This window comes from Homarus americanus, unplaced genomic scaffold (assembly GCF_018991925.1).
Source record: "Homarus americanus isolate GMGI-L3 unplaced genomic scaffold, GMGI_Hamer_2.0 scaffold41027, whole genome shotgun sequence".
Taxonomy (NCBI): Eukaryota; Metazoa; Arthropoda; class Malacostraca; order Decapoda; family Nephropidae; genus Homarus; species Homarus americanus.
In genome coordinates, this window is record NW_024745073.1 from 1,873,647 (window position 1) to 1,889,910 (window position 16,264).

The following is a 16,264-nucleotide window of genomic DNA, read 5'->3' on the forward strand; positions in this document are numbered from 1 at the left end:
ATACTTGTGTTTACATTATGACTACTTTAATATACCTACTGCACTTTGTTTACATCTGGCTACATGAGACCTCTACCGTTTAGCGAGTCATTAATGATAATTCTTTCGCGGCTATAATCTCCTTAACTGTACTAGACAGTCATATGCACACGAAAACACAGTCTCCAGTTACCAAGGAACGAAAAGACCAAGTCGATAATTTGGGTGATTTTTTTTTTTTAGCACACAACAACAGGTGTGGGGAAAGGTTTGAGCATTAAGCAGTATTTGTTTTCACTGGGTTCATTATAGTCATGTGAGGTCCTGATACAGTCAAGGTGCAGTTGTGCTGTATCTTAGACCTCAGGGTGTACTATAGCCCTCTAGACAGTTAGTTATCCCAGGGTGTACTATATCCCTCCAGACAGTCAGTTACCCCAGGGTGTACTATAGCCCTCCAGAGAGTTAAGTTACCTCAGGGTGTACTGTAGCCCCCCAGACAATTATCTCAGAGGTAGGGAGGGTGAGGCTGGTGGACACGCAACAGACACTCGAGACGTAATTAAATTGTAGACAAGAAGAGAGTTGTCTTTGTGCCGCTTCTGGTGACCCTCAGTGCTCAAGACTCACTTTTTATACTCACACACCACACAAGCTATTCTTTATACACGAGGTAAAACCTATAACAACTCTCCAAATTTGTTTTAAGGATTAACAAAGACAAACTCAGACTAAATTGAATAATATTGCATTTTTAATTACTCTTATAGGCTTATGGAAGTATTAACTCGCTCCAAAAAGTATCTTTACGGAGGGGTCCGATGAATTTAAAAATGAACACTCTGACTCCTGTTGTCTCGGTAGGGTTGTTAAAATCTTTCGTCAGTTGTGTCATATTGCCTCACATAAAATCGTAGAGATAATTTTTGGAGGGTGTGTATATGCACTATTGCGTTCTTTAAATGGTAACAAAACTGACCTGTATTTAAACAAGACTTGGCTAATATACCATGGATTAAAAATATATAGCTATATAATTTAATTACGTAAATTATAGGCGGGTGAAAAGACGATGAGTGAGAGGCGAAAAGATTCCTAGTTGAGAAACGCGACGACTGAAGGTGATGAGTGATAAATAACTTCGACTAAAGAGAACTTGCACTGAGTAGGAACGACAGGAGAAAAAATAACGTGTGTTGTGACTGGGTAGTTGACAGGATAGTGGAGAGGACTATATCGGCACACTGACCATGGCTATAGTGGTAGAAGAGAGAAAGTGAAAAGACAGATCATTTGACATTAACTAGAGGCATAGAGGACGTGAGAAACTACAGGTTATTGATGACGAAAATAACACTAACTTAAATTTTGTCTCGTAATGATAAAGAAGACTGTGTTGTGCCTCACGTGAACAGGATTCCATACAGGGGTAGACGTGACTCTTGTAAATATAAGAGTTATGTGAGAGTAAAGTACGGACGAGCCTGACAAAAACACACACACACAAAAACAACATCATTTACAATACCTCCCAAGACAAGTTGTTTGTAATGTTAGAAATGTGTAGAGAGTTGTGGTAATAGTGAGACCAAACATACTGACTGTCACTGGTGGCTAGGACAATGGAGGTGTAGCTAATGGTATCTGTGAAGGCTGGGAATAATCTTATTTCTGAGAGACTGAGAGTTTGTGTGTTGGTGGCATTCAGAGTAAAAACAAAAGTTATTTCTGGTCCAAATGAGCTGTGGACCCAAGATCTGTGATGGGTGAAGGTGATGGGTGACTGGTGGTGTACTGGGTGGGCGTCCCTCTCACCTCCCTCGATGAATCGGTACCTTATAAGGCGCCGCCCGTGATGCTATGTGTGTGTGTGTGTGTGTGTGTGTGTGTGTGTGTGTGTGTGTGTGTGTGTGTGTGTCTGTCTGTCTGTCGCTCCCAGCTGATATTACCAGTACGTCTTCACTTCTCCTCTGCTGCCTCTTGGGATATCTTGTGTACATATATTGTATATACTCGTCTTGAGATACCGTCCCCACATATGTATACATTCTGGGGTAACAGTGTACACATGTATACCTTCTGGGATATCGTATGTACGTATATAATTGATATATACCTATAAATGTCTTAAGAGTCGTGAGTACTTATCCAGAATCAGGTGTATAATGGTTATATTAACAACTTTACTATAACCATGATTATCCCAAGTTTATTTCCATCATTTAGGGGTTATACAAAGTCTCACAACCTGCAAGCAATTATTAACAATGACCCGTTTCTCTTAATCTAGGTCAGGTAGAAAACCACAGCGTGAATACGAGATGGACATTACAGAGAAGTATACCTCGGAGTCTGGGGTGTCTTGACCACACAACACAGGCCAGGTGTAATAATAAGGTGTAGCGAGGTCAGCCACCCACAACCCTGACACATTCTGCTGCTGAGTTACTTGATATCTCCAGCACCATTACCGACGTGTATGAGTGAAGTAAACTCGTATATTTTTCTTATTGAGTCATAAAAGTCAAGTGTCTCAGGATGATGAACATATCAAAACAAACTAGTTGATATAAGATCGATGTGATGCAGCGTCAAAGAGATGCACCGACTGTCCCGTGATCAAGGATAACCATTATTGCATTATAACACACTAGGATAGTTCCCCTCCCTCCCCCCTCTCCCTCTCAGCTCAGATATATTTACTTCTATAACTGTTATCGTTTAAGCTTAGTCAGGGTTTTGTTTTCAACACTCTAGGAGGTTCTTATTAGTCCCGCCAGCACCCTCAGCTGTTGGTGACGACAGATAGACAACGCACAGTATATCTTTTACGTTTAATTTGTTGAGGAAGTCTTGTTAATGAGGTTTAAAGGATTCGTTGCTTAGCAGAATCCACTGAACTGTGGGCATCGCGTATAGTGTGCTAACTGGCCCTTACTTATCAGGTTGTTTGTTGTGCATTTTCTGATACCCACTTTTGCTTCTGTCTACCCAGCAGTAATTGGGAACCTGATGTTAATCGATTTGCCGATCGTGTTCCGGGGTAATGGTTAGCCAGTGCAGTTGGCAAGTTGTCCGGTCTTCTTGGATTATTCCTTGACACTGGGTCACAAAGCTCGTCAACATACTAGGGTGTGGTTGTTGTGTTGACGACAGCTTCTACACTTTAAACAAATTCACTCCTAGGTGGCCCTAGGGCCGGTGATCCTCGAACATAAGGGGCAGCCATTATTATTATATAATACCCACTTCTCACACCTCCTCACACAAGATAAACTGCAACTCGTATGTTTACAAAAAGCTACCTGACGCTTCACAACATCACATCATGTTCCACGTCAACTCACACATTGTCAATATAAGTCACTGCCGCCCTCACCCTTTCTCCCACCAACTGGCTAACAATACTCTGAGTTGAGGTAAATTGATGAGAGTCGAGACGGCCAACTTAAGGTGGGGTTGAGTCTTGAGAGTTCTTTCCCAAGGTTGAGACAGTCGCCTTTGCTGTTTGCGGAATGATGCCACAACACAATACTTCTCCCCCGCTACGGCTGTGTGAGGGACGGCCCCGGGTATTATGTCATCAGCAGCACTTTGTGATCTCCACTCTGTAATCCTTTTGCGCTACCGCTCACAGGATGAATATAGGGTGTACAATAAACTAGCCGCTTTACGGTGATAAAAACAAAGTTGTGTATAAATGAATCAACAAGTCCTGAAAATAACGACAAATTTATCTCAATGTGGCTCAAATCTGTAATGGACGTAAAGAACAACACACTAATGCCCTAATACATTCTTATGCTCACTGTTTCTATGAACTAATGTCAACTCAAAGAACATATTATTACAAAAGAAATCATTAATCTCAGAAACGATCACCAGTCAGGTTTAGACGGATAAAGAGACATGAACACAGAGGGACTTCACGTGAATCATCGACCGAATACAATAAGCTGGTTGTCAGACTACACACACGAGGTATACTGTACAAAAATGGAGTTATATTGGCTCTGGAGGTGACATGTGTACCCCAGAGCCTCTACCCCTGAAGTTACCACTCCCCCGAAGCCCTCACTCCACACCACACCACCGTTCCACACTACCGTCTTACACCTCCATCTCCACACCACACCACCGACCCACACCCTCGTCTTACACCACCGTCCAACACCGTCACACTACGCAACCGTCCCGCACCACACCACCGTCCAACACCGTCACACGTACGCAACCGTCCCGCACCACACCACCGTCCACACCGTCACACCACCGTCCCACCACACCACCGTCCACACCACACCACCGTTCCGTCACCTACAACCGTACACCACCACCGTCACACCACACCACCTCCACACCGTCACACTACGCAACCGTCCCGCACCACACCACCGTCCAACACCGTCACACTACGCAACCGTCCCGCACCACACCACCGTCCCACACTCACGGTACTCATCAGTCGCCACAAAAACCCTCACATTCCTCAGCCGTCTGCAACATGAGTTTCCCCTCTCGTCTTATCTCTCGTCGTCTCCCCTCATTCCCTTCATTTTTTTTCCCGTCACCTTTTTCCCGTCCCTCTTCTCTCTTTTCCACTTAAAACTGATCAAGTTTATCTGTGGTTGATCTACTTGTGTGAGTCATGTGGTGTGGTGGCCGCCTTCACTTATATTGTCTGGTTCCGCTTCACCAGTTGTCGGGGCACGGTAGTCACGGGGTGAGGTTGAGTGGGAACATAAAAGAGAGAAGAAATAATATAACGATGTATATATAGACGGACAACTGATGACGTAATGATAGACGAAATAGGGAGGGATAGACTACGGACGTATGGACGGATACATGAAGTAGACAGACCGCTTTAACCCCCCCCCCCCAATAGATTGATAAACGAACACGACCACGTACAGTACAGCTAGACTGGTCCTTTGTTGCCCTATACCAATCCAACAGGTATATAATGACGTCTGATTGGCCGATGACCTAAACCAATGAGAAGCAAGTCTCTGCCAAAACAAATGTGGCGCAGCATTAGACCGAAAAACTGTAATTTATTATTGAAACAAACTGGGGGAAGGGAAGTGGCATGGAGGAAACCAGTTACTGAGTGTTAAGGTTTACTAATGAATTATGATATTAAACGACCTAATATTAGACGACCCTGGACCTGATATCAGACGACCCTGGACCTGATATCAAACGACCCTTGACCTGATATCAAACGACCCTTGACCTGATATTAAACATCCCAGGACCTGATATCAAACGACCCTTGACCTGATATCAAACGACCCTTGACCTGATATCAAACATCCCAGGACCTGATATCAAACGACCCTTGACCTGATATTAAACATCCCAGGACCTGATATCAAACGAACCTGGACCAGTCTGGCAAACGACTAAATGACCACGATCTTGCCTATCATATTACCGTGGACCTTCATCGTAGACGACCCTGGACCTGCCTATCAGACTAACCTGGAACTGACTGGCAGACGGCGCCGACCTCCCCACTTAAGGTGCACGACGCTCCTCCTCCCTGGCCACCACCAAGGACCTCTTTTGCCCCTGAGGGAGGGACTAAGGGCTTCAGGGAGGTCGGGTACACGTTGAGAGTAAGTGGGAAGGAGAGAGAAAGAGAGACATACAGGAAGAGGAAGACACAGAGACAGAGAGGGAGACAGAGAGGGAGACAGAGAGAGATAAACAAAGAGAGAGAAACTTCACCTAACTAAGTGTTCTTCTCAGTAACTATCAGGTCAATCTTACGTCTATGTCATCACACTGCTATCCTCCTTGTGACCTGCAGAAATGACGGTCACACACACACACGCACTAATAGACAGACACATGATACCTACAGACATGACATTTCCTGTGTGAGGACATAATTGTGTAACATAGCACTCAAACCATAGACCAACAATTTTCCCTTGCAATTGCTTTCCCTGCCTCCCTCCCTCCCTCCCTTCCCTCCTTCTCTACACCTCCTTCTTTCTCTTTCCTCTCCCTCCATCCTTGTCCTTTTCCCCTTCTCTCTCTCTCGTTCTCTCCTTTTCCCTCCCTCTCTCTCCTTCTTTCCCTTCCTTCCATTCCTAACCCCCCTTCTTTTTCCCCTTCCCTCCCTCCCTACCCCTCTTTCGTCTCTCTCCTTCCCCTTCCTCTCTCCCCTTCTTCCCTTCCCTCCCTATCTGCTCCCCTCCCCGCCTGTCTGCTTGTTTATCTCCACCTTCTTTCCTCCTCCTCTTTTCCTTCCTCCCCCCCCCTCCTTCTTTCCTTCCTCCTGCCTCCCTCCTGCCTCCCTCCCTCTACCCTCCTGCCTCCCTCCCTCTACCCTCCTGCCTCCCTGCCCACCACACTGAAACACAAGAAAATACGAGGAGAGTCATTTCCTGTTGAAGGTTCTACTAATACTCAGCTGCTGCTCACTTACCACTTGTACGTCATGTTCTTATTTACGTAAACCTGGCCAAGTGTGTGTGTGTGTGTGTGTGTGTGTGTGTGTGTGTGTGTGTGTGTGTGTGTACCTCCAGCTGCTACCAAAAGAATACTAAGCTTAGATCGGATTCTCAAAATAGTTTACTTGTTAATTATTTCCCCTAACTAGAGAAGACAAGAAACATCTAATTTAAAAGAAGAGTCTCAGTGGAATTTCAGGGTTATACGTGATTGTCGTCTTGGTGTCGTAACTTAAGAGGACCATTTGGATGTGTTCTGGCATTTCTAGTTAGGAGGAAAATAACACACGAGACTCTCTGGGAATCTGCTCCTATAACAACATCCTCATAAATAATATTCAAATTAATCTCAGTTTCGTCTGTATACATTTACGTGACCAAATTTGGCTCTTAAACGTCATATGGAGTTTCATTTAATTAATTAATTCAGTATATATGATTACTATAACATTAATAACTAATACAGCACAGCACTTACAGTTGTTGACAATATAATACGGAGGTTCCTCTTTGCTCCACACCCGTCGGTAATTTAATGCTTTTACAAACAAACAAACACACAAACCTTAGGGAAACACACACACACACACACACACACACACGGGAGTAAAAACACACAAACACGCATACCAAGAACAACCTTGACACAAAAATCAAACCAAACCTCCGGACACCCAGGCTGGTGGACCCTGAGTCAACAAGCAGGGCGGGGGAGAACTGTGGTCTTTGCCTCACAGGTTAAAATATTTTAAGATTTTGACGTCTTGATACTAAAAGCGGACGACGTAAACAAAAACTGTGTCCAAAACTTACAATGAAAGAGTAAAAACAGCGTAAGAATAGACTTGTAGTGAGTTGTTCCAAGGTGACGTCCAGCGAGGTGTTCCTTTGAGGGGCCCGAACAGATGGTAGGTAGTCGAGCTCGAGGCTACGTGGAGCAGGAGTTCCCTTGTCTAGCACGAGGTACTGGGTGGTGTGTGATGGTGACGATACAAGGTATAACACTCTCTATGATGGAGCCCTAGTTGGACGTTTCCTTCATCACCCAGACCCCTTAATAGAGAGCATAGACCATACTCTCTCAGCAAATTTCTATACAATGATGATGAATTTCGACAGCCGTGATGGCCACAAATACAAATAAAAATACAAATAAAAACACGCCACTACACTGTCATCTTCTTCGTCTGACCAAGTTCCTAGAGGATGGCCATTGTCACTAGCCACTGTTGTCTTTCTTGAACTGAGAAATAAGTCTGTGTTGGTGCTGTTAGTGAGTGTCCTCCACAGCCCTGTGTCGTTACTCGGGATCATCTCTTCCTACCATGGCGGCGACCAGGTTTACACTATACATGGATAACACAAGAAGAAATGATTTATTGAGGATAACTTAATTTAAGTTTATTTAGTTTAGTCAAATGTTGGGAGCAGAACAAGTTGACTGAGAGAAAGTATTGTGTTAAGGAACCATCTGTTAATGGTTTCGTTGTTGTTAATGTTTTATTTGACGATTATGATACTCCCAGTGTGTACACTAACGTAACGAGGAAAGGTAGCACAAAAAACGGTAAATTCTGATGAGTAAATTCACAGGTGTGGACAGGTAAGCAGCAGTCGGTAAAGGGAGGGGGGGGGGAGACGAGACGACACAACACTACTTGTACCCAACCACATGACGGATGATCCTTCCACCTGTGTAGGTCACGTGACGTCACTAAGGTCATTATCAACTTGCAGGTGAGGACAGTCCTGAAGGAGGAGACGGAGGAGGAGGGGGAGACGGAGGAGGAGGAGGGAGTAATCATATAGCTACGTGCTGTTGGGTTTAACATATGCTTAGGATCCCCGAACATGGGCACGTGCTGTCAACATGCGAGGATAATTTGAGGATTGATTTATTATCTTTGTGTGTGTGTGTGTGTGTGTGTGTGTGTGTGTGTGTGTGTGTGTGAGTCGAGAACCGGAGACCAGAGTTAGCCAGACGTGTAAAGGGGGGCGTCATCAGGGTTGTCAGCGGGTGTTGCTGTGGACACAACACAGAGACGAGAGGAGGAGGACTGCCATAAGCGGTATCACAAGGCCTGAGGTGATGAACGTGCGTGAGTCTCACCTTGATAACACGGCCATACTGCACATTGACTGACGGGAGTGCACCACGCGCCCCTCACGACTCCTCCCCCACCATCACCACCATCTCCCCGACAGCTTCACGACCCGCACTCTGACCAGGCTAAACTTGCAGGTCGTGATCTCCTAACACACTCGCACATGTTTACTGAACTGTCCCATAAAGGCTCCAATCTTAACGACACTTTTTCTTCACCTTGTCTCTCGATATTTTTGTGGATTGGGAGTGTTTTTATGAGGTAAAATGATTATTCCTCGTTATTATTATTATCACTGTATTGAAATAATCATAACTACTGTTCTTACTCATATTACTAAAAACATAAATTTTTCACGTCAACTGTTTGAGTCCTGCCAAGGTGTAAAGGGTGGCCGAACAGGTGGTGATATGACTCATAGCATTCAACAGGTATTGGGTGACTTCCTCCCTCCCCCTCCCTCCGTGGTAAGATGGTTGTTCCACTATTAATATGCGTTCCCGATGGGGTACTCATGTATTGATGAGTGTACAAGGGCAGGTGTACAAGGGCAGGTGTACAAGGGCAGGTGTACAAGGGCAGGTGTATAAGGGGAGGATCCAACTCTCCACTCTGGTAAAAAATCGAACCCACGACCATTGACTTGCGAGGCTAACGCTTTACCATATTACCATTATAACTTGTAATTTCATATCAATAACATTATAAACACAATTACTATTAATATCATTATCCTGTTCGATCGTCTATTACCATATCAATTATTCCTATTCTAGTCATCGTCACCTCAAGAAGATTTTGTGTTTAATTTCTCACTGTGTCGTATTTCTATGACAAAATCTATAATAATGTTCAGTGTTCTTTAATAGTCTTCAACTTTGTTCTTTGTGTCTGCGAATCATACTTCTAAAAACTTGTCCATGAATGCTCGCTGCGTCCTTAATCGAAATGTGGCTTATGTTAACTCTCTTAGTGTGGACAAATTTATCTCACTGTAATCTGAATAATCTCGCGGTAGCCAAAAATAAGATCCTCAAATGTCGAGAGTACTAAACAGGTTAAAAATTCGTAGCTTCGTGTACTCGGTGGTGAGTGGGGGGGCGGGGCGGGGCGGGGCGGGCGGGGCGGGCGGGGCGGGGCCGGACCAGGAGTGAGGGAGGACCCAGACAACGAGGGGTGTGGTGAGGCTATGTTATGGTTTTTAGAGCCGTCACGAAGAGTATTGGATGTGGGGCCTTCGCGTACTATACTTCTCTTCTCAACCCACCTCACCCCACCCCACCTCACCTCTCTCTCTCTCTGCTCCGGCTCATTTCTTTCACAAACAGTCCTTCCTTATCCCTATTTCTTCCCATTATTTTCAAAATCGTTCTTCCTTCCATCAACGTATTGGCTCACTATCGCTGGCAGTCGAAGAAGAGAGGAGGATGCGAACGTAATAAGACTCCCGCGTATACGAGTGCGTTCTACCATGCGCTGTCTTTCTCACGCTGGAATGCACCCGAGAACCCCGACTGTAAACAAGACTTTCTGAGAGTACAAACACTAGGCTCAGGTTTGGTGAATTAAGACATACAATAACATTCTCACGGTCACCGGAGAGACGAACGTACGTACACTCACACGAACGAGAAGATAAAGATTCACAAGAAAGATAAGATGACAAGATGTAGAAAGAAAGATGAAAAAATGGAACAAGAGGAAATAAAAGACGAACTGGAGGACGAGAAAAATAAGTTATAAAGGAAGAGAGAAAATGGAAAGAGAAGGAAGGATATGATGCACACTGAGTCACATGTACAGTACACTGGTGATGGTGGTGGTGGTATGAGTTATGGTGATGATGGTGGTGGTGACGGTGATAATGGTAGTGATGACAGTGATGGTGGTAAAGAGATCAAGCCTTACAAGTATACACAATGGTCAACTGATCATCATAACAACATTAATCTCTCAACCAATGCGGTGGTGAGATTTTAACAAGTTTATGTGTACCTTGAGCTTGTGTGTACATGGAGTGGCTATGGTGGCGGGGTGAGGGTGGGTGTGGTAAGCGAGTTAAGGGTGGGTGTAGTGGGCGGTGTGTGGGTGGGCATGGTGGGTGGTGAATGGGGTAAGGGTGGGTGTGTGGTGGGTAAGGTGGGTGGGGTAGGTGTGGTGGATGGAGTGAGGATGGATACGGTGGGCGGGGTGGGTGTGGTGGGTGTGGTGGGCGGGGTGGAGAAGCCTCATTAGTGGGTGTTGATAGCCGTGTTGGGCTGCCGCCTTCAGGTACTACAGTACTACACACGGAGGTTATGTCGGAGACCAGGGAGATTCAGACGGAGACCAGGGAGGTTCAAACGGAGGCCAGGAAGGTTCAAACGGAGACCAGGGAGGTTCAAACGGAGGCCAAGGAGGTTCAGATGGAGACGAGAAGTTTCAGACGGAGGCCAGGAGGGGCCAGCGGAGTCTGTCATCCATCAAAATGAGATAACGAGAGATTCGGGAGGCGTGGAGGTGAGGGAGGCGTGGAGGTGAGGGAGGCGTGGGGTGTGAGGCGTGGAGGTGAGAGAGAGAGAGGCATGGGGGGTGAGAGGGGCGTGGGGTGAGAGAGGCGTGGGGGTGAAGGAGAGGGCGTGGGGTGAGGGAGAAAGGCGTGGGGGAAGGGGAAGGAGGTGTGGAGGGAGGTGTGAGGGGGCGTGGGGGTGAGAGAGACGTGGGGTAAGGGAGGCGTGGGGGGTGAGAGGCGTGGGGGTGAGGAGAGAGGCGTGGGGTGAGAAGGGAGGCGTGGGGGTGAGGGAGAGAGGCGTGGGGGTGAGGGAGAGGGGGCGTGGGGAGTGAGGGGAGAGAGGCGTGGGGGGTGAGAGGAGCGTGAGGGAGTGAGTGAGGTGAGGGGGAGGGGTGGGGGGCGTGGGGTGAAGGAGGTGTTGAGGAGGGGCAGAGGGAGGAGGGAAGAAGGGAGAGGTTTCATTATTTTCTGGATCATCAGTCTGTGGCACATGGTATATAGCCTTCCCTCCCTACCTCCCTCCCTCCCTCCTTCGCTCCCTTCCCTCCATCCTCTCCCTCCCAACAGGTGAGTGGTACACATACAATCATACACGATCATCATATACATACATACATACATACATACATACATACATACATACATACAACAGTTCCTTACAGCAAGACAGTGACCGAGGTGTGTTAAGGAGGGCCGCCATTGTTATTCAGCCATCAGCAGTTATCAATCCCACCCACTCCCCGCCGAGCAGAGTGTCTGTGAGGGATTATCAGCCAGTGCTCGTGGGTCGGTGAGTCATCATTCCTCACAGCTGGTCATCCTCTGGTGTTATGATTAGATTTGAGAGAGAGAGAGAGAGAGAGAGAGAGAGAGAGAGAGAGAGAGAGAGAGAGAGAGAGAGACTACCAGGTAATGTATCATGGCCAAGATAATGTTGTGCTGATGTGTGGGTTGTCTAACACACACACACACACACACACACACACACACACACACACACACACACACACACACACACACACACACACACACACACACACACACACACACACACACACACACACACACCTTTTTGCAATCGCTCACTGCTGCCACCCCCTCCTCTGGGGGCACTAGGATAGGAGTCCCTCTTTTGCTTTCTCATCCTCGTTAACTAGTATCAGCGTCAACAACAACGTACCTCATTACACCTTTTTATTTCCCTCCCTCATGAGCCAAGACCATCACTACGCATATTAACTTCCCCCCGATCATGCCCTGTCTCCTCTCACCTCACCTGGGCATTAGTATAACCTCAGCTGGGTTAAGAACACGTCAGTACCATCATCAAATATTCCACCTGTGTTCTCAACATCTTTCATCATCTTGTGTTGGAAAATCATGAACATTTACACAACTTTCACCCTTCGAAATCACAACTATGACCTCTCCTGACCCCCTGGCGTGTCACTATCATTAACTATTACCACAACACAACAACATAAGCCAATAGACAGAATATAAAAGAAGAGATGAGTAAGATTATTCTCTATATTTACGCCACCTATCAAGAGGCACAGGCACCTCACAACAACTTTCTCTATCCATCATCGTGACCTCCTCATCTGTCAGTCTGAAATAAAGCTGCTGTATCATTCTAGCCATCACCATCACCACCAATCTTCTGCCACTTGAGATTCCTCGACACAACAGCCACATCAAATCCATAAGAACTCTCAGGCTGCTACGACAACAGCCAATGTATAAATTAGTCCGTATGAATTTGCCCTAAAAGCTTATCTAATAACCTGTTGATTTGTATTACTGTATCATTATCATCACACACACACACACACACACACACACACACGTGGTCAATTCCTTTTACATAAAACATTTCACCAAAACACTAACTCAGAAACACACTCACATTATTCATCCCCAAAGATACCAAAATAAATATATTCTCATTTGCCTCAAAGTTCGTACATGAGGACAACATGAGGCCCGTCCATAATGCAACAACGCTGAAGATATTATCATAACAATTATTCACAACACCGTCTTGCGTCTCTGTTGAAGACTCATAATAATACATATTTGTCTTGACTGAGATACAACACGACCAAGACACACAGACAAACATGGTTCGAGTTGATCCTCAGGGTACTACTCCTTTACACTTTAAGGAGATGCTTGTTTAAACACACCGTCTTATCTCTCGCTTCAAGACGTTCCTGGTTAATATATGTTTTTATCTTCACTATTCTATACGAAATTTTATATATATAATTTTAATAATTCCATATAAAAATAGTGAATTAAAATTAATGTTTATTTACTATAATGTTTTTAAAGGTAATGATAAAAGTCTTAAATTATTACATAGTTTTTCCACAAGTCAACTCTCTGTTGGCAAGATCACGGTTCTGATTTATTGAGGTACCAAAGGGATTCTGCTAACTGACTCCCTGTAACATAAAAACCAACCACTAGTGACTATTATACTGGCCTAATGGGTAAATTGTGTGATATCATTAAGGAGAAACGACGGAGAATGTTCACTTGGGGTGTGCTGCTGCTCCACGACAATGCTTTGGTCCACACACCTCGAGTTACATCAAGTGACTCTGAGGACACCCCTTTCAGGATGATGATGAGCTGAAGAAGGCTACTGAAGTGTGGTCTGAGTAGCACGCAGAACACTTCTAAGAGACTAGCAGAGTGAGTTTGGTGAATGAGTGGAGTAAGTGCATCACGGTCAGGTGGGTTGTATTAATGTAAGGAACGAGTTGTGGTTCTGTTTTTTTTTAACATTACTTCAGTTTACAAACTTTTGGACAGGTCCTCGTATACCTGACCCAAATTACACCCATGAAAGTATACAAAGTTGGAGTCTACTGAAACACGTCCGAGCACAACCACCTAGACACACACGACACACCTAGTGGGTGTGTAGACTATGTGGGCATGTATGTTGGGGTTGTGGGCGCGTATCTGAGTGTGGGCGAGTGACGAGGTGTGGGGCCGCGTGTGTCGGGCTGTGGGCGTATAACGAGGGTGTGGTTATGCTTCAGGATGTGGGCGTGTGTCAGGGTGTGGGCGTGTGTGGTGTGGCGCGGGCGAGGAAGTATTTACGAGGGAGGTGTTACGAGTGAAGAAAAAGCGTGGCGGCCATAAGCTGGAGGAGTTACGAGGTAGAGGGACATAAAGTGCAAGTTGCGTGCCATGTTCCCTTGTGGCACCTCTTAGTGCCATGTTCCCTTGTGGCACCTCTTAGTGCCATGTTCCCTTGTGGCTCCTCTTAATGCCATATTTCCTTGTGACATTTCTTAGTGCCATGTGTCCTAAAGGTACTGCCTCACACCTCACAAGACAGTGTGTACAAGTGACAGTGGCGGGCAGCTGGTGCCGGTCGTCACCACCTCGTCATGAGGACCAACTTACAGTGAGTGACGGTCAACATCATAGAGATATTAATACCCCATTAAACTTGTCCCATAAAGCTGTCACCACCACACAACACATGACGACACTAATGGAGAACAAGGGATCGAAAAAGGCACAGACAGACAGACAGACGCTGAGGAACACATCTCCATCACATGAGCTTCATTGTTGTCAGGGTGAACCAATACTTGGTAGCAACTCACGGCCAGTGACGCAAAGGAGGAGTCTCTCTCTTTCAGTAGAAAAGTCACCAGTAGAAATGGGTATGTCACACACACACACACATACACACACACAGAGGCAGGTGCAGGCCCCCACGCCCAGGTACAGTATTAAGACATCATCAGCTACACAGGCAGGAGGGAGGGCAGGTCGACCCCTCACCCGCGGGTCAGACAATAAGCCAGAATGAGACGTGGGGCTCGAGACTCGCTGCCGTAAATCACTGCAAACGTGACCCTCAACACCCACCTCTTGCGACCACCACCTGATGCACTGATAAGATGACGGCGAATAGGGAGAGTAGAATAGGGTGGGGATAGAGTGAGAGATGAGGGATGGGGGTGGTTGTGGGGAGACGGGGAGGCGAGAGAAAGGGGGGGTGTCAGGGAAAGAAGGAGGATTGTGGGAAGAAAGAGGGTTGTGGGAAGAGGGTGAGAGGTGGGGAAGGAAGTGGGGAGAAGATTAGAGGAAGATATATGAGGTTCGGTTGTGAAGAGGAGAAGGAAATGGGGAGTGGATGGCTAGACGATAGGTTGGGAGACAGGTTGAGGGAAAGGAGGTGGGGAGAATTGCCGGGGGTGGGGTTGAGGGGCGAGGGTGAGCAAAGAGGAATTGGAAGAAGCGTCAGGGGTGGGGAGAGAGGAGACGAACGTAGTAGGAGAGAAAGGGAGGGGGAGAATAGGGGAAGGGCATATTCCCTAGGGCGAATACAGTGACAGCACGAATTAGAAAGTGGGAGGAGGTGGAGGAGAGGTGTGTCGAGGTGATAGTTGGGGGAAGGGAGATAACACACATTTTACCCATCGTTGGTGAAGGTATGGTCAGTCCTGGTGCTACTGGAGGCGTATATACTGTGTCATATGTCCGAGACCACAACACGAGTCAACCCACTTATAACACCTCAAAAGAGAGAGAGAGAGAGAGAGAGAGCAGACTGTTGGAGGGGTAAGGGCAATTGACCCAGTGTGTGGCATTCAACGGACCCAGCAGGAGGTCGTGGCTGCATGAGGAGGCTCCAGAGAGTTGTGGGTCCAGCGTATAAACAACCAGGGACTTAAATGCACTTACAGTTCAGACCACACGAGCTGAGTTAACGCCGGGACGTCACATTCTATACGAGCATCAGCCCAGAGAGTCCTAATGATACTGAAAATATAAAACTCATGTCCTATGTAAAACTGACTGGTGTATAAACTGTCTATTTATCATCTAACTCTGACCTCTGGATGGCTAAATAAAACCCCCATTAATTTACATATTGTCTTCTATCACACACACACACACACACACACACACACACACACACACACACCACCTTGGCAGGAGAGCAATACAGCAGTACACTACAAACACTACAGCAGGACCAGACAATATCATGGTACATCACAACACAGCCCATCACACATCTCTCTACAGTCATCAGTACATAATAGCACATCTCTCCAATCACTAATTCGATTCTCTCTCTCTCTCTCTCTCTCCCTATGTCTCTCCCACCTCCAAGAGACAAAGAGATGAGACTGGCCAGGTGGAGACGAGACACGATCTCTTCCACAACAAAGACAAGAGCC

The 16,264-nt window shown here is 46.2% G+C and overlaps 1 protein-coding gene across 1 annotated transcript in view; it reads right to left on the reverse strand.

The window, feature by feature from the left end:
* LOC121878364 (glutamate receptor-interacting protein 2-like) overlaps positions 1–16,264 on the reverse strand; it is a 169,453-nt gene that overhangs the window by 137,905 nt on the left and 15,284 nt on the right. The window lies entirely within an intron of this gene.